Source organism: Hyaena hyaena, unplaced genomic scaffold (genome assembly GCF_003009895.1).
Source record: "Hyaena hyaena isolate Hyena2069 unplaced genomic scaffold, ASM300989v1 scaffold_680, whole genome shotgun sequence".
In the NCBI taxonomy this organism is placed as follows: Eukaryota; Metazoa; Chordata; class Mammalia; order Carnivora; family Hyaenidae; genus Hyaena; species Hyaena hyaena.
In genome coordinates, this window is record NW_024081312.1 from 441,997 (window position 1) to 460,957 (window position 18,961).

Consider the following 18,961-nt stretch of genomic DNA (forward strand, 5'->3'; position numbering starts at 1 on the left):
TCAAACTATTTCTTTTTTAATTTAGAAAGAGAGCAAAACACCAGAGAGAAACAGAGAGAGAGGAAGAGATAGCCTAAGCAGGCACCATGCTGGGTGGGGCTCGATCCCACAACCCTGAGTTCATGACCTGAACCAAAACCAAGAGTCAGACATTCACCCAACTGAGCCACCCAGGCACCCCTCAAAATATTTTTTATTAGTGTCCAAGAGGTTTTACTCATGTTAATTCTTCTCAACCCTTTGATCACCATTATTTTCTTAATATGAAAATCACCGGGGGGCGGGGGGCAGTAATATACAGGAAGAGAGCAGGTTCTTCATTTGAGGGGAAAATGATCACTTTGAACCTCTCCCCAAATTTCAAATCCAACATATAGAATTATGTAAGGTAGGTCTGGCTATTAAGTAATCAATAATACTGGTTTCTTAGTTAAGTGACTTGAAGTTTTTCTCTACTTAGTCCATTGGATGACTTTTAATGATGACAATATACAGTTGAGGATAAGTTTGCTTAGCTTTTGTTTTTCTACTAGAGCTGTCCTTCCATAGAGGCCAGCACACAGGCTAATTGCCTTAATAATGCAAATCATCTATAATTAAAATTCTATTAGTCATTCTCAATCCAGGTACCTAATTCTCCTGCAGTTATTAAATAACTAAGTTTCAAAAGGTTCACAAAGAAGGAAAGAAATTAATATCTATTGCTTGCCTACTTTGTATCAGTCACTAAGCTGGGCAATTGTGTGTAGGTGTGTGCACTTGAGATGAGCAAATGTTATCTCCATTTCCTCCGGTGAAATAATTTGACCAAGGTGTCATAGCTAGCAAAAGATTATAGGCATTTCTATTTCAAGCATCTGTGACCCTTTCTTGCTCTGGTGTCTTCACATAAGATTTAGAAGATTTGCTGCAAAAAGGTATAAAGCTAACTGCATCAGTGACCTGAAGCCAAACACTTTCTTTCATGTCCGGTGATTTGGAAGGGTGCATACTAACTGCACAAGATGGGAGGAGCTGTGTCTTTATTCAGCCAACTGCTCAGCCGCCAATTTCCTTGAAATCTACAGAAATTAATAATCATTTGGAGTCTAGAAGAAGAAGCTTCAGCTTTAGGTGGCAGTCTATTTTCAGCACAGCATCTAGAGTAATCTTTTTTAAAATAGAAGAAGCTAGATGCTGTGGCTCCTCTGTTCACAACTCTCCAGTGACTCCGTGGGTAGAAACAGCAGCACTTCCTATAGCTTTTGAGGCTCCGTGTAATCTGTTATCTCTCCAATCCAGTCTCTCATTATTCTCCCTATTGCGCATGCTTCTCTAGCCAAAGCTCCCACCATACATGCTCCCATTCTTCATTTGTTTTTCACTTGTTCTAGATAGAATCTAGAATGATCTTCCCCCAAACAATCACATGGCTCATTCCATCACTTTCTTCAGGAGTTTACTCAAATATCCCTTTGGGAGAAACTCCTTGGTACCATCTCTTGGTCATGCCCACCATCACCCAGTGCAAACACCTGTTAGATCCATACCGGCACCCTCACTACCCTCAGCGCTTCCTATTCTTACCTGTCTCTCTTCCCCCCACATTAGAACATGAAATACGTAGGGTACCTGGGTGTCTCAGTTGAACCTCTGATTCTTGATTTCGGTTCAGGTCATAATCTCACAGTTGTGAGATTGAGCCCCCACGTTTGGCTCCACACTGAGTGTGAAGCCTGCTTAAGATTCTCTCTCCCTCTCTCTCTGCCCTTCTGCTCAGTGTGACTCTCCATTGATATTATCATTGCAAGTACCTTTTTCCTTGCTCAGTGTATCCATATAAGCAAATCTACTAGGGCCTAGTTTTTATTTTCTTCTGAATTTCCCTGAAACCATTTTTGTTTTCTTCTGAAGTGTGGAGGATTTTTCTGACAATTTTTGATAACTATTTGCTAGATCATAAAGTAATATTTCATATAGAAAATGCCGAGAGTAATGAAAAGAAATATTCTCTCTTTCTATAACAGAATAACTCTACATATATAGAGAAATATACTGGGGCTCCTATGGGCATATTGAATTGGTGAGCAGAAGTTAATTTATTGTCAATATGTGGCCTCAACTGTCTATTTCAACTGTATCTCAAAACTCTCTACATCACCTGAATTTCTTCATTTCTACTTATTTCATTTCTAGATGTACTGGTTTTCATTTTTACAAAGGTATTTTATTTTTGCCTTGTTTACCGTCACACAACATTTGCAGAACCTTAACATCAAAGTAAAGCCCTAAAGCAGATATGGCTTTGGGGATAGGGTTGTTGTGTAAAAGGTTAAAAATTCATTCCCAACCTTGCATATATTTCCATATGCATGACTCTGCTAGCTGCAAAGTACTGTGTAGTTAACCAGATTTGAGCCAACATGACAAGATAGAATAAATTTAAGTAGATGTCACGTAAATCTAATTCTTGTGAAAAAAATATTTCCAACAGAAACATAAAATACAAATAGAAGTTTATGGACCAACCAACCTATGTTACCAGACCAAAAAAAAAAAAGGAAAGAAAGAAAAGCAATCCTTTAGGCAAATAGACTTATATTCCCTTTAGGGAATGCAGCTCAATGTCCTTATTTGCAACAATGCCCTGAATATTCCCATCCTTATCCCTGATTCTCATCATACATTCTAATATATTTTGGGGGCACCTGGGTGGCTCAGTCAGTTAAGTGCCTGACTTCACTCAGATCATGATCTCACAGTTCATGGGTTCAAGCCCCAAACTGGGCTCTGTGCTGATGGCTCGGAGCCTGGAGCCTGCTTTGGATTTTGTGTCTCCCTCTCTTTGCCCCTCACCTGCCCATGCTCTATCTCTCTCAAAAATAAATAAACATTAAAAAAAATATGCATTCTGTTTCATTCCATTACCTGTGCATATGGCAAATTTACTTTTGTACATAAAATTCCATGAAAAGATGTATAAAGATGCAATTTAAGTAGTGCCTGTGTGGCTCAGTAGGTTAAGCATCCAACTACGGCTCAGGTCATGATCTGACAGTTCGTGGGTTCAAGCCCCGCAGCAAGCTCCGTGCTGACCACACAGAGCCTGGAGCCTGCTTTGGATTCGGTGCATCCTTCTTTCTCTGACCTCCCTCACTTGCTCTCTCTCCCTCTCTCTCAAAAATAAATAAACATTAAAAGTAAATAAAGTAACTTAAAATCATTGCCAGTTGTCTCATCTTGCTTTTACAAGAAAAATAATTTAACACTGATTATGCTGAACTGGTCACATTTTTATACTATGTGACTTTTTTATACTGTTTTTATACTATGTGACTATCTGAAGCTATCTAAACATTGTTATTAACACTTGTGATCAAGTAACAAGTGTAGCATTCTAATGTTCTCTTACTGAATTTTTTGGGATGGATTGATTTTTAAAGCATTTTGCTCATTTACATCTTTTTTGAAATCCTTAAGAAAACTTGTATACTTACAAGATTCATGTAAAAATAATATATTAGAGTGGATTACCAAAGTGATTTTTCTAATTCTTGCTCTTGGTCTTAAAATGCAACCTAACAAGAAGAGCTACTATTGAGCAAGTTCATGTCATGCCGGGTATTTCTTATATTCTCTCTATTGGTAGCAATGCTCTTACAAAGAAAGTATGGATTAGGGCCTATTTTACAAGTGGAGAAACTAAGGCTTAGAGAAATGAAATAACCAGATAAAGGTGACACAACTAAGAAATGGCAAAGCAGGAATATTGAACCCAGTTCTCTGGGTATCTGTTTCATTTATTCCATGGCATAACTTCTGCAAAATATATCTCAATAAGTACAATCATTCCATTTCCCAGCACCATCCCCTTTTCTCCATTCACCTCTAAACATCATCTGGCATAATTTTGAGTTTAAATACATTTACATTTTATGTATTTTCAAAATTTTACAAAAATCTCATTAGGAAATTGGAAACACTTTGCTATGTTGCAAATATGCCTAAAATTTCTAACTTACAGAAATTAATGTGTTTAAGAATTTAGTCTCTTTCACTTCAAAAATCATCATTTGGATTGTGTATATTTTCTCATTTATTAATAAAAAAATTTATCCTCCCTTCAATTATAACTCTCCATGTCTTAGATAATAACTTTTTTTAATTTGAACTAATCAATATAGTAATTTTCTTATTCATGCTATGCTCTGCACATAGAATGTATTCTAAGTAATAAGTAACATATTGATGAGTAATTTTTGAGAAATTAAACAATGATACACATTTTAATTTTTCAGTTTATAATTGATGTTATACTTTATGATTTTTTTACTCATTTAGTTTTATTTAGATGTTTCTATTCAAAGCTAAAATCTTTCAAACTATGCTCTATGCTTCTCTTCCTAGAGTCTTTCATGGGGGAAGTGCTATCATTTTTAAGGTTTGTGAAATACCTAAAATGAGCTTTGGAAAGTTCAGCTTGGTCCTTGACCTTTGAGAGTTTACAGTAGAAAGCAACATGATTCACACTTTATTCACTGTACACATGTCACTGAAATATGTAATCAGGAGGTCATTTATCTTGGTGCCTCAACTACCTGAAATAGGTCTGAAAATTAAAAATTATGCTACAACCTTATGGCTATGCTCCTGGTCACCTCAGACCTTAGAATCGATTTAACTTTACAGCAGGCACAATTCTAATTAGCTTTCTCACCCCCCTCACTGTTTCGTTTCCCTCTCTCCTCCCCTACACATGCATTTGGGGTTTTTTAGTTTTCCTCCCCTGCACCTTGGCACCTGCAGTGCTTCTGTAGAGGCTCAGGTCTTCACTCTGTTTCTCCTGACCATGGTAACCACCTCCCCAGTAGCTCCAGATTCAATTCTCCTCTCAGATATCCTTCACCAAGGTGATCCTGCTATAAAGCTAATGGAATCATATCCAAACCTTCTGGCCTAAATCTGTAATGGATTCCCAATTACTGCAGAACTGAATAATTGCTCCTTAGCATGGCATATAAGGCTCTTCATTCACTGGCCCCTGCTACCTAGAGACCAAGAGAAGAGAGCAATTAAGAGGTGAGTGCGTCCTTTACACATGTTCACAAGGTACAAGCTGCTCTTTTTTGGCCTAGCATAGTTCTTGAATTGGTTAAATTAAATTGATTAAATGCTTTTGTCATTTTCAGAACATAGACTTTTTTCTTTTTTAAAAAATTATTTTTAAAAGTTTATTATTTTGAGATAGAGAGGGGGAGAGAGCATAGTTAGGGAGGGGCAGAGAGAGGGAGAGGGAGAATCCCAAGCAGGCTCCATCTATCAGCATGGAGTCTGATTCAGGGCTTGAACTCATGAACCATGAGATCATGACCTGAGCTGAGATCAAGAGTCTGATGGTTAACCAACTGAGCCACCCAGGTGCCTCTGTCAGACTTTTTAAACTTTTAGTTGTCTTCATAGATTTGAAGTGTTGACTTCTTGTGGTTTTGATTGGCAGTTCTCTAATAACTAATGATGTTGAGCAACTTTTCATGTGTTTATTGGCCATTTGTATATCTTCCTGGAAAAATGTTTCTTTTGCCCATTTAAAAATTAGGATATTTGTCCTTTTATTGTGGTGTTGTAGGAGTTCTTTACATATTCTGGATACAAATTCCTTATCAGATATATGATTTGAAAACATTTTCGTGTAATTTTTGAATTGTCTTTTCACTTCTGGTGTCCTTTGAAACACAAATTGTTTTTATTTTGATGAAGTCAACTTAGTTTTTCTTTTGTTGCTTTTGATTTGAACACAGACTTTTTTCCTATTCAGTGAAAATTCATGAGTTTTTTTTCAGTCTCCAAAATCCAGTAACTTCCATTGCTTTAGTAGAAAAGATATTGCATTATGAGTATTTTGAAAATTGTATTCCAATACCTAAAACTGATATGTTGTTTTCTTAAGCTTTTATTAAAAACGTATTAGAAGTGGGGCACCTGGGTGGCTTAGTCGGTTAAGCGTCTGACTTTCGCTTAGGTCATGATCTCGCGGTTCATGGGTTCGAGCCCCGCGTCGGGCTCTGTGCTGACTGCCAGCTCGGAGCCTGGAGCCTATTTCAGAGTCTGTGTCTCCGTCTCTCTCTGACCCTCCCCTGCTCAAACTGTCTCTCTCTCTCTCTCTCTCCTAGAAATAAATAAAAATATTTAAATAAAAAAAAACTTATTAGAAGAATTTTTAAAAGATTTTATTATATAAGCTTTAATATAGGTAATTTTCAAAATGATAGCATAGGACATTAAAGGCTCAGAAGCTATTTGAGTCAAAGTTTAAGCAAATAAAGTCATTTGGTAATAATCTTGGTAATAACCATATTGTTCTCTTTTTCTACATAAGTACAACATAATTCTATTTTTTATTGCTTATTCTTGTTAAATACATAGGTACAAAGAAGATAAGATTCTGAAATTGGTCCTCAATTATTCTAGAACATCATCCTTATTTTATTTTTGGCTTCTTTTGTCATATTTCTAAGATAGATAACTTATTTTAATTATAGGCTTTTCATGGATTACAAAATAGGTGAAAAACAAGATATATGGATGCTCTATCTTCTTTAAAGCCACATATAAAGTAACTTGTGGGTAAATTTATACTTTAGGGATGACTAAGTAATTAGCAATGACTTAAACTTTGTGAAAATTCTGCTTAAGACTCAAATAAAAGTCAGACTCTCTTTTTGAGGTGGGTAGCAGGCTGAGGAACTCCATAGCTTTCCATTGGAGTTTTCTCTCTGATTTTTCTAGTCTTTTGCCTTGGTCCAAGACGGACTCTGCACCATCCTTATAGCATAGCCATAACTAACCAATACAATACAATCACCATATTAGTCACAGAAAAGACATTATATAAGACATATATAAAATCACAGGAAAAGTGTCCCCAGCAGATAGCAAAAACATCTGTCATTTTCCGTCAGGATATTTCAACTACAAGGGGCAGAATAATGGACTAAAAGTGGTTCAACAGTAGAGGTTTATTGTCGTATAAAAGAAGTCTGGCAGTAAAAGATTTCAGGGAAGGTTTAGCCACTTCAAAGAATCCATCCGGGACCCAGTCTCTCTCTTTTTCTCTCCCATTCTTGGAATATCTACAATGTTGCTTTTCATGGTTGCAAAATTATGTCATGCTTCTACAACTGTCATGGTCACACATGACAATACCCAAAGAGAAGAAAGAGTGATTCTCCCTCCACTCTCTCTCTCTGTCTCTCCCTTTGCCCATCCCCACCTTTCTCAAGTCAGTAATTTTAGGTGCATGGCCTAAACTTAAGGCCAAATATTATGTGCTGTCTTGATATCTGGAGAAACTAGGAGGGCTTCCTATGACCTAAAGGTCCCCTCTCCACACTGTTCCCATGGACAAGGTCCTGTAGCCAAACAATCCTCCTTCTCAAGGTGATCAGTGCAATTCCCAATTATCCTTAAGTAACAAGTTTCAGTTCCCTGACAGCCAGAAGAATTATTCAGTCACATCTCCTCCCAGGAACAAGAGAGTATCCCCACTCTCTTAAAGCTACAACGCCTGTCCCCAGCGGCCCTGGTTGTTCATTCTGTTCCCTAGTCCAATCTCCATGTGGCCCTGCAGGGCAAGGTGTCCTCCCCACCCCCACCCCCACCTCCCTGGGCTGTGAGTACATGTAAGTAATAAACCACTGTCTGGGGGAGAGGGGGGAGATGGGCATGGAGGAGGGCACTTGTGGGGACGAGCACTGGGTGTTATATGGAAACCAATTTGACAATAAACTATTTGTAAAAAAAAAAAAAGAATAATATATGGTATATAGTACATATAATATACAATATATTAAATAAATAAATAAATAAATAAATAAAATTAAAAAAAAATAATAAACCGCTGTCAATCTCATCTGTCCAGTGTCAGGTGTCAGCTGTTCAGCCATTCCCATAACCCTAGAATGGGACTCCCACCTCACCCCCTCTCATTGCCAAAGAAATGAATTGGAGGTAATTAAAACAATCACAGAAGGAAACCTTTCCCTGAATTTCCTCAGAAAAGTTCCCTGAGGCTCCCTTATGTCTCATCCACCAGAAACAATTCACATGGCTGCCCCTGAACTATTCACTGACAAAAATGACTGTAATGGTCATGACTGGCCTAGAAGAGTCAGGCACCATCCTCTGCAGGCTACCCAGGGCTGACCAGTGTCAGGACAAAACTGGGGTTCTGGCGATGGCTGCTGGGGAGGAAAGCACTGCAGCATCACAACCATTCTGTCAAATCCTCTAACACACCTTCAGCACTGCTAGCATTGTCTCTGCAAAGAAGAGCAGCACCATCAGGGCTGCTTCTAAATATGGAGCATCTCGTACTTTTCATTCTGCCCATCACTCTAACAGGTGCAGTAATAGGTCAACGGTTAATGGCTGTCAAGGGAATATAACGGAGGCTAGGCAATCACAATAGCTTTGCTTGCATTCAATCCTTCCAACCTCTGTGTGTGAAAATATTATCCACATTCCACTGAAGGAGAGCTCAAGTTTTACATGAAGTTCGAGGACATCACATATTGAGTGGTGGATCTGGGATTCAAATGCAGATCTCTCCAACCACAAAGCTCAAGCTCTCTTGTCACTGCACAATTTGACCTGATTGAGGCATGCCTGACCCTCAGGAGGCTGCTGACACAGAGAATAAGCTGCTGACACCAGAAAACTTGCTGTATGGGTGTGAGATCTGAGTAACTGATGCCCTGGGGGGCTTCTTCAGGATGAAGGAAATAAGAACCCACAGGAACAAAGCATGTTTTCCTACATTGATGGATCAGATTTACAGTCAGCTCTCAGGCATCTGGGAACTGATTAAAAGCTTGAGGACTCAAGTTACCTCTGTTTCCTTTCCTACCTGAGCCCTACATTTCAGTCTTTCTCCTAAATGGAAGGGATACGCACCAGTCACCTCTACAGTTAATTAGTAGATTTGATAATCTTCCCTGGGGGAGAAGGTTTAATGTAAGGGCTCTGAGGATATCTATGGACTCTAAATCATAACTTTTTGAGAATAGATGTAATGTGTTTATTCTAATTCAACAATTCTAGAACTTTTGTTCTAGTATTTCTAATCACTCCTGTTTAGAGCCCTTATTTAAATGTATTTCATAATAGAATTAACAAGGTAAATGAGAAAGTAAAAGAAAAGTTAAGCACATTTACATAATCAAACTAAAACTGATATATTACAGAGAGAGAGAGAAGTGGAAAGAAATCTGAGAGCGGTAGGCTGAATAATGGCCCCCCAAATATCCAAGTCCTAATATAAAGTGAAAATTACTTTATACAGCTGAGAAAGAGCATTTGCAGATATGATTAAAATGAGGACCTTGAGGGGCACCTGGGTGGCCCAGCTGGTTAATTTCAACTCAGGTTATGGTTCATGGGTTTAAGCCCTGACAGCATGGAGCCTGTTTGGGACTCTCTCTCTCTCCCTCTCTCTCTGACCTCCACCCCTCTGTCCCCCTCTTAAAATAAATAAATAAATAAATAAATAAATAAATAAATAAATAAACTTTAAAATCAGGACCTTGAGGTGGGGAAATTATCCTGGATTATCCAGGTGAGCCATATGTAATCATAGTGTCCTAAGAGGGAGGCAAAGGGAGACTTGACCACAGACAAAGGAAAGGCAAGGTGATGCAGGAAGAAGAGGCTGGAGTAATATCCTTTGAAGATGGAGAAAGAGATCACAAACCAAGGAAAACAGAGAGCCACTAGGAGCAGAAACGGACAAAGAAATCAATTCTTCTCCCAGAGCCTTCATCAAGCCCTGCTCACACCTTGGCTTCAGTTCAATGAAAAAGTGATTTGAGACTTGAGGCCCCCCAAACTGTAAGAGAAAAAACTTGTGTTATTTTAAGCCACCAGGTTTGTGGTGATTTGTTAGAGTAGCCATAGAAACTAATAAACTGAGCTTTGCTGTGTATTCATTTTCAAAGAATAATTTCAAAAAAACATAGAAAAAGAAATAGGCTTGAGACAAATGAATTGATTTCAAGTATCAGGTCCTCCAGTTATTACCTGTGTGGTCTTGGAGAGTTCACCAGTTTAAGAGGTGAATTATTAAACCTGTTTGAAGCTCTTCACACATACTCAACACTGGTAATAATGACTACTGTATTAGAGCTCTTCAGAGACACAGAATCAACAGGATGTATATATACAGAAAGAGAGAAAGATGTATGTTAAGGAACTGGTGCACAAAGTTGGGAAGGGTTGCCAAGTCCAAAATCAGCAGAGTAGGCTGGAAGACTGGAGACTCAAGGAAGAGTTGCAGTTCAAGTCCCAAGACAGTCTGTTAGCAGCCGTGCCCCTTTCCCTGGAGAGATCAGTCTTTTTCTATTAAGGCCTTCAACTGAATGGATGAGGCTGACTTGCTTTATCTGCTTTTCTACTGATTTATCTACTGATTTAAATGTTAATCTAATCTAAAAATGCCTCTATTGAAACATCTAGAATAATATTTAACCAAACTCCTGGGTACTGTGTCCTAGCCAAATTGGAATAAAATTGACAATCACAACTGTATTATAAAATTATTATGAAAGTAAATGAGAGAATATATGTAAAATATAAAGCAAGATAAAAAACAGGCAATACAATTAATATTACTGCTCATAAACAGGTTACATGATTACATACTTACAGGTTACATACTGCAAGGGGCATGAGTTTTGGCATCAGACAACTCTGAATTCAAATCTTTACTTGATCGTTCTTTGTACCTGTGATTCTGTTGATCTTACTCTCTGAGAATAAGCTTGTCCATTAATGAAATACGATCCGTAAAGCCTAGCCAATTGGGAATGTGAAGGTTAAATGAAATATTAATTGAAATTATATAATGAAAAAATGTATTGTGCTAGGTGGAAATACATGTGGAAGTTCCTACCATTTCTTTTTTCTTCCATCTTCCTCCTTCCTCCCCCTCCCCCCCCCCATAGCCTTCACCGTGCCTTGCATGTCTGTGGTTTCCATTGCTGCTACTGCCCATCTGATAAGACCTAAGGAGAAGGTGAGCAGAGAGAGGGCAGGGTCTAATTATTTATCACTGAGTGTTTTCACTTAAAACACAACCCTCTGGCAACATCCTACTTCAATAAACACTCACTTCATGAAGTGATTCCCATATCCTGGCCAATGACCCCCACTAGCAAGGATGTGCTGATCTGGTTTCAGCAAATTCTATTAAGAAAAAAATGTTGTAGACAGATGGATTCCCAAGGCTATGTATGCTAAAGTCAGCCAATTTGGCAATTACATTGTAATTTTCAATCTGTATTTATACTTTCTACTGTAACTGTGTCCAGCAAGATCTCAGTGGAGTTTAAGAGCAGGCGAAGTGGAAAGAACACTGGCTCTGGGGTCATTTTCAGCCTGGTTTGGATCCAAGCTTAGCCACTTTTGAACTCTGTGACCCTGAGCAAGGTTCCAGGGCTTGATTTCCTCCTTTTTAAATAGAGATAATAATAGTGCCACTGTTCCGGATGGCCTCAAGGGTTACAAATAATTACCTTAAGGTATGCAGCACATAAAAAAAATAAATAAATGTTTTGATAGTATACTATTGTCAGTATAGGGAATTTTCTAGAGTCTGGAAACAACTCTAAGGATAAGTTTGAGGGTAAACTCCCTTATCCCTTATCCCCACAGAAAGTGTCTGTGAGCTGTAGAATGAAGGATAAAATATCGAGCTCAGCAGACAGCCATAATGAAAATGAAACAAGCAGGATCTCTCTGGCTGAGAGATGCTCATCTCCCTTAAAACCAAAATTAGTAAGGCATTTGGGAGCCTTTCTCAAATGTGTTATGACACAAAGCCCCTGATATCTAAAGAAATGAAAGAAAATTTCAGTAATTCCTGACTTTTCCAAGATGAATAGAAAAAAGACTTTCCTTTGCCTCCATGGAATCTGTGTGAGGGGAGAGAAACAGACAGGGATCAAAGACTTTCCCCTTAAGCCCCGCCAGTTGAGTTACTGTGGGGTATGACAATTTCATAAAGAAAGTAAAAAACAAAAACAAAACAAAACAAAACAAAATACAGGTTGAATCACTTCCCCAAGGATACAGGTATCAGACTTAGTTTGACTATAAATAATCCCTAGTAATATTGGTTTCAGCAAGATGGAAGACATAGTTTAGGGGTTGTTTGGTGACTCCACAGTCATCATCCTTTCCAATTTTGTGCTTTATGTATTTCATTGTCAAGAAAGCTCAAGACCCAGCAGGTGTATTGGAGAGCCCACCATCATGTTCACATTCCAAAGAGCAGGAAGGCAGAAAAGACAGTACTATGAAAAGAGTTCACCTCCTGTTGAGTCAGCAGCTTCCCGGAACCTCATCACATGGCCAAAGCAAACTTCAAAGAGGCAAAAAATATGGTATTTTAGATGGTCACATTGCTTCTCCAAATAATATTGGGGTATGATTACTAAGGAAAAGGAGATGAGAAATATATGCTGGCAGTCCTAGAAAGAGATGGGAAATAGGACTCTAGCTTTTTTCACTTCATGCTTTTGTGAAGTTGGTTTTTAAATGGATGTCCAAAACTTACTTGATTCTTCTCTCTCTTCAAAAGGCTAATAATCCCTTTGGGGTACCTGGGTGGCTCAGTCGGTTGAGTGTTCAACTCCTGATTTCAGCTCAGGGTGGTGGAAATGAGCCCCGTGTCAGGCTCTGTGCTGGGAGTAGAGCTTGCTTGGGATTCTCTCTCTGTCTCCCTTTGCCCCTCTTCCCTGCTCACATGCTCTCTCTCACTCTCTCTCAAAAAATAAAATAAAATCTTTTTTTAAAAAAGGCTAATTCCTGTTCTCTTGAGTGTGAACAGTGCTTAGTGATTCTAATGAACATATGTAATAGAAGTGGGTATGTTACCCTTCTGAAACTAGGTCATAAAATCCACTGTAAACCCCCCCACACACTCTCTCTCACTCTCTCTCTCTCTTGCTCTCGCTCTCGCTCTGTCTCTCTGTCTCTTGTTACTTGCTCAGGGGAAGAAGTCAGCAGCCATCTGATGGAGGACGCTCTAGCAGTCTATGCAGAGGCTCACATGGCAAGGAACTGAGGCTTCCTGCCAGCAGCTATGTAAGTGGGCTGTCTTGGAAGCAAATCCTTGGGAGCTCCAGTCAAGCTGTCAGGTAACTGCAGCCCCTTCCAACACCTTGATGGCAAGGAACCCTGAGCCAAAACCACTCAGCTAAGCCATTCCCAGTTTCTTGACCCACAGTAACTGTGTGATATGATAGATATTTGCAAGTTTAAGCCACTATCATCTGGGGTAACTATGCAATAAGAGTCAACTAATACTAACAGCTAAAACACCTAGGAATCAAAGGGGGATCTGTCATGCTTAGCCCATTTTCTCATCATCAAATATTTATTGAACACCTGCTAGGAATCAGGGCAGTGTTCTAGATAGCTGGGATGCATTCTAGTAGACAGTAAGCACCACAATCACGTAAATAATATGTCGAATGCCATGAGGAAAAATAACTGCATGTTGTTATAATTCTGAGTCTTAAATGCAGAAAATAAATGGGCGCCTGGGTGACTCAGTCAGGTAAGCATCCGACTTCAGCTCAGATCATGAACTCATGGTTCCTGAGTTTGAGCCCTGCATCAGGCTCTGCAGTGACAGTAGGAGCCTGCTTGGGATTCTCTCTTTCTCCTTCTCTCTGCCCCTCTTCTACTCATGCTTTTTCTTTCTCTCAAAATAAATAAATAAACTTAAAAAGAATGCAGGCAATAGAAGCCACTAGTTGACTCATCAGGAAGGAATTTATTAAGGGCTAACAGAAAGTTCACACAACAACCACCTCTAGAACTATATTACAAAACTGACCCCAGGAAGCTGCTATGGCTGCAGTTACTATTGCTAACCTTTGCACCTTTGCACCATCAGCAAGGCTGCTTTCTCGCCTGCCAACCCAAGAACTCATGGCTTCTGCTGACATTTGCATTAGCACAATGAATACCCATATTCAGCCTGTTTGTCACACTGCAGCCTTCCAAGTCCATGTGATTAATCGTATCTGTACTCCATGGTCAAAAAATGCTTTTTTTTTTTTTTTTAACTTCTACATTAGAAAAATCGGAGTCTGTATTGGATTCACAATATAAGACACTATCAAAAGGAGGAAAGGAAGTATAAAATATTGGGGGAAATCATGAGTGCTATATATTCACTAAGCAGAGAAAGACAGGCTGAAGAGTAAGGGGGGCCATCAGGGGGGACTTCCCTGAGAAGGTGATATTTGAATGGGGAGCTGAAAAAAATAAAGGAGCAAGTGAAGAGACTTTGAGTATGAAATAGCACATTCAGTGTTTGAGAAACAGAAAATAGATCAGTGCGACTAAAGCAGAGTGAGCAAGGGAGAGAAGAAAGAGGAATTTCAGACAGCTAACAGAGGGGGACCTCCTGGAGGATTTATTAGGGTTTTGTTGACTATGAAGAGAGTCGTTTAAAGCCGGTTTATCCAAACTTCTGTTTTTTTAAGTACAGGTCATTAATGTAGAAGTTAGGAGCAGAAGAAATTTTTCTTGAATTAAGGTTAACATCAACGGTCATTCCTAACCTTGCTCATCACTGCATAAGTTCCTTGGGCCAGTGAAGTGCCATTTTGTACCAGTGTAGATCTTTGAGTATTTCATTCTTTTTTATTATAATTGTTTACCCCAGTGCAGACAAGTCCAGGGTGATTTAATCTATGAAGGATCTGTGTGCTTGACATGGTGGTATCCAAGCCATCCATTCCCTCCCACCCTGCCTGTGTTTCTCTGAATCTAACTAGTATGCAAGAACTCTCTCTCTCCTTAGAATAAATTCCTCTTCTGGAGATTTCTTGACATCTTCTGTAAATAGGTCTCTGGCATCCTGCCTCAAATCAACTAGTGTCTTAACTCAGGTATAAGCCTGTGATATAGCAAAGAAAATAAAAGGGGTAAAAAAAAAAAACTTGAAAGAAAGAAAACTGGGAACCAAATTACAGTAGATAGTATATAAATATATTTACTTTGGAGTAGAGGAGAGAGCTGGTAAGGGACAAAGTTTCTGAAAACCATCGGTACTCTTGAGAGCCACCTACCTCACTGCTATGGGTGGGGTAGTTGATAGGATCTTCCCAGAAATTGTGGAAAATTATACTTCCTGATGAACTCTAAAAAAAAAAGACAAAACAAAACAAAAAAACACGCACTCCAGTCACCTTGGCTAAGAACATTGGTGGAAATTTTAATAAATTATGATTCCCTATTGCTTTCAAAGATATAAAGCTTCTAATTCCTTGACTTGATTTTCCAAAATTGGAATACATCAAGTAACTTTAATTTTTCTGACCGAACCTTGACAGATAGACCCCCCAGAAAAGTGACCATTCATGTTTATGCTTGCACTATAACATATAGAGGTATTGATCATAGTATTTATAACAGTGTATTATATATATTTCTTAAGGTATCTACCTAGACCCCTCCCCCCACCTATATGCAGCACACTTAAGAGAGATGGTGCTCATTTACTTTTTGTATCCTCCACATCTTAGCATGATCTCTAGAATAACAGGAGTAAAAATAGACTGTTTATTTTTAATGCTATGAACCATAATTTTCATGGTCACAAACAATCATTGTTAATCAGGTCAAGGATTTTTTATCAAGATGCTGGGGAAATGGGAAGACAGGACATTGCCCACTTCCCACAAGTGACACAATAGTTAGCTTTAAAAATTTCCTCATGCCTAGTTGCTCCTTTTTCCAAGGTTTGTCCAGTCCTCTAAGCAACAGCAAGAGGGAAAATTATACCTAAGTCTCCTGCAGTGTCTGAGGAATCTATCTCCTTCTCAAACAAACAAACAAACATACATTCATACACATTCATACATACTGTTGTTTCTGTAGTTAGCAATCACATTTCATCAATCACTCAGGCTACAGGGTCAGTTCATTACTTAACCTATCATCCCAAAATCCAATTTATTATCTTTCCCTAGCATGTGTATAAAAATTTGATACATAGGGGCCCTGGGTAGCTGAGTCGGTTAAGCATTTGACTTCAGCTCAGGTCATGATCTCATGATTCATGGGTTGGAGCCTTGCGTCGGGTTCTGTACTGACAGCTCAGAGCCTGGAGCCTGCTTCAGATTCTGTGTCTCCCTCTCTCTCTGACCCTCCCCCACTCATTCTCTCTCTCTCTCTCTTTCTCTCTCTCTCAAAAATAAATAAACATTAAAAAATTTGATACCTAAGTGTTTCACATAAACTTTTCAAATGTTGAAAAATCAAACTCTGAGGATTACTTTAATGTATTTCCCTATTAATGAATAAGCATATCTGTTCGTTCAGTCCTGCCTACAATACAAATGTGAGCTGCTGCAACCTGCCCACCATTGGGTAGACAGCAATGTCAGCTCCTGTTTGGTTGTACTGGATGGCACTGATTTCCCCAACTCCTGAGGAACCGGCCAGCCCTAATGAGAGTCACAATGCCAGAGTGGAGTAGGTCATCCTGCAGTGGGGCCATTCAGCTCTCCTTATTTTCTACCTCATTGGGATTACTCAAAAATTGTCTGTTGAATGAATGAAACCATAAATGGATAAAAATCATGCACATCCATATCTATACTTAAAAGTGTCTCTTGTAGTGCCAAGAGGAACAGAAAAAAATGAATACTGATCTCTACTAAGTGGTAGAAATAAGTTTTATCTACCTATTTCATAGAATTGGATGAACTAGATACTATCCTTGTCTTTTTACCAATGAGGAAAGTGATGTAGAGAGAGTTCATTTATATAGCTAATAAATAAAAGACTTAAGATTTGGACCTAGATCTATCTGGCTACAAACCTCCACCTTTTTCCAAACCTCCAATTGCTTCATACTGCTTCTCTAATTTTCATGATTTTTTTTAATTTCTAAGGAAGAATGACTCATCAAATAAAACACGTTACTTGTAGATTCTAGGTTGTAAGGTTACCAGATATACCCTATTTGTCAGATAAAGCTCTGAATTTTCAGTGAAAGCTTGGCCCAGAGTAGACATTCTAAGTATTTATCAAGTATACTAAGTAAATAAGAAAATAAATCTTTTGCTTTTATATATATAATTGGAAGTGAGGATCAAAAAAATGGAATAATAATGCAAACTGCACCTTCACGTACGTTATAGCTCCTCACCCAGAGTCTACCAAGTAATCAGAGTGAGGTGCCAATGACTTCACGCAGACACTAGGCACACTGCTGAGAGGTGAATAAGCTACCCAGGCAACAGGACTGGCTCTGCTTTTTATACAACGTCCCTTACATTATCAAACAACAAAAGTGAAGTTTGCTAACATTCACTTGATCTATGCACAGCTGTAAAGTCAAAACAGATATCCTGAACTTTGCCTGCAACAAAATTCTCTTGTGAGTCAGCAGCCAGTAAGTTGTTCAAAAGACAAGGTGCCAGAACTTTCTCCTTATTGTGCCTGCTAAGGCACCCTACTCTTGTTGAGTGCAAATACAGACTAATATTTAATGATAATGGTAATAGCAGCTAAGATTTGTCGATCACTGACCAGGTTGTACTTTACCTACATTATCTCCTTTAGTCATTATCTTTCAATGTTCTCTCAGGTCCACTTTACAGATGCAGAAAAGTAAGCTTCAGACTTTACCAAAGTTAGACACCTAATAAGTGTCCCAGAGAGACTGAAGCTGAAGCAGTCTTACTCTTATGGAGCTAGCCTTTCATAGCTTCATTAGTAAGCTGAGCAATTTTCAAAACACTGTGAACAACTGGTAGAGAGAATATTAGAATTATAAGAGCTATGGTTCACACTGGCCAAGAGCTCTCGTACAAGTAACTTGATGCAATGATAATAATATATTAAATATGATTTTTTTTCATTGATTGCCTATCTCCTTCGCTGGGATATGAGCCACATAAGGGCAGAGACATAGTCTTTCTTGTTTAGAGCTGAATTAAACACCTACAATCGTGCTAGCCATAGAGAAGGTGTCCAATAGTTGCTGAGTGAGAGAGTAAATGAACGAATGATGTACTATCAAGAATTAAAAATTTTTAGAACTATTTTGAATTTTTATTTTAAATCATTAATGATATCCCTTGCAAATGAGAGGCTTTATTAATGTCAGAGAATAGTAACATTATTCTATTTTTTCTCAATTTCCTGAAGATGTTTGTAACTCTGACATGTACTGGCACTGATCCGCCAAAACCTTTTTGTGCTAAAGCCTTTAAAAATTACTAATCATTATCATGCAAAATCCATTAGTCTATTTCTTGAAAGTGTAGTTGACATTCAGGAAATTATCCTGAGCTCAGTTGTGTCAGGCATTTTCACATTCAACATTGCCCAAAAGGCTTGCAAGCAAGTATTAGCTCCATTGTGTGGATTACAAAAGCAGCACTGGAAGAAATAAGCAAATTATACAAATTCACACATGGACATCGATCACAAAAAAACCAGTTTTACAAATTCACACATAGACATCAACCAATTAGACAAACTCACACATGGACATCGACTGTGAAAAAAACAGTTATACAAATTCACACGTAGACAATGACTGCATCTACTCTTTCTACAATGTCATGTCTATCTCACCTTTCAAGATATATATTTAGTTAGATATTTTTTAACTATCCTTATCCTCACTTCAATCTCTACTAAAAGTGAGACAATTATCTCTTCCTCCTTTCATACTACCTGGTGTTTACTTCTATCATGACAATTTATTTATTTATTTTTTTAATGTTTTATTTATTTCTAGGAGAGAGAGAGACAGTGTGAGCAGGGGAGGGTCAGAGAGAGAGGGAGACACAGACTGAAACAGGCTCCAGGCTCTGAGCTGGCAGTCAGCACAGAGCCCGACGCGGGGCTCGAACCCACGAACCGCGAGATCATGACCTAAGCGAAAGTCGGA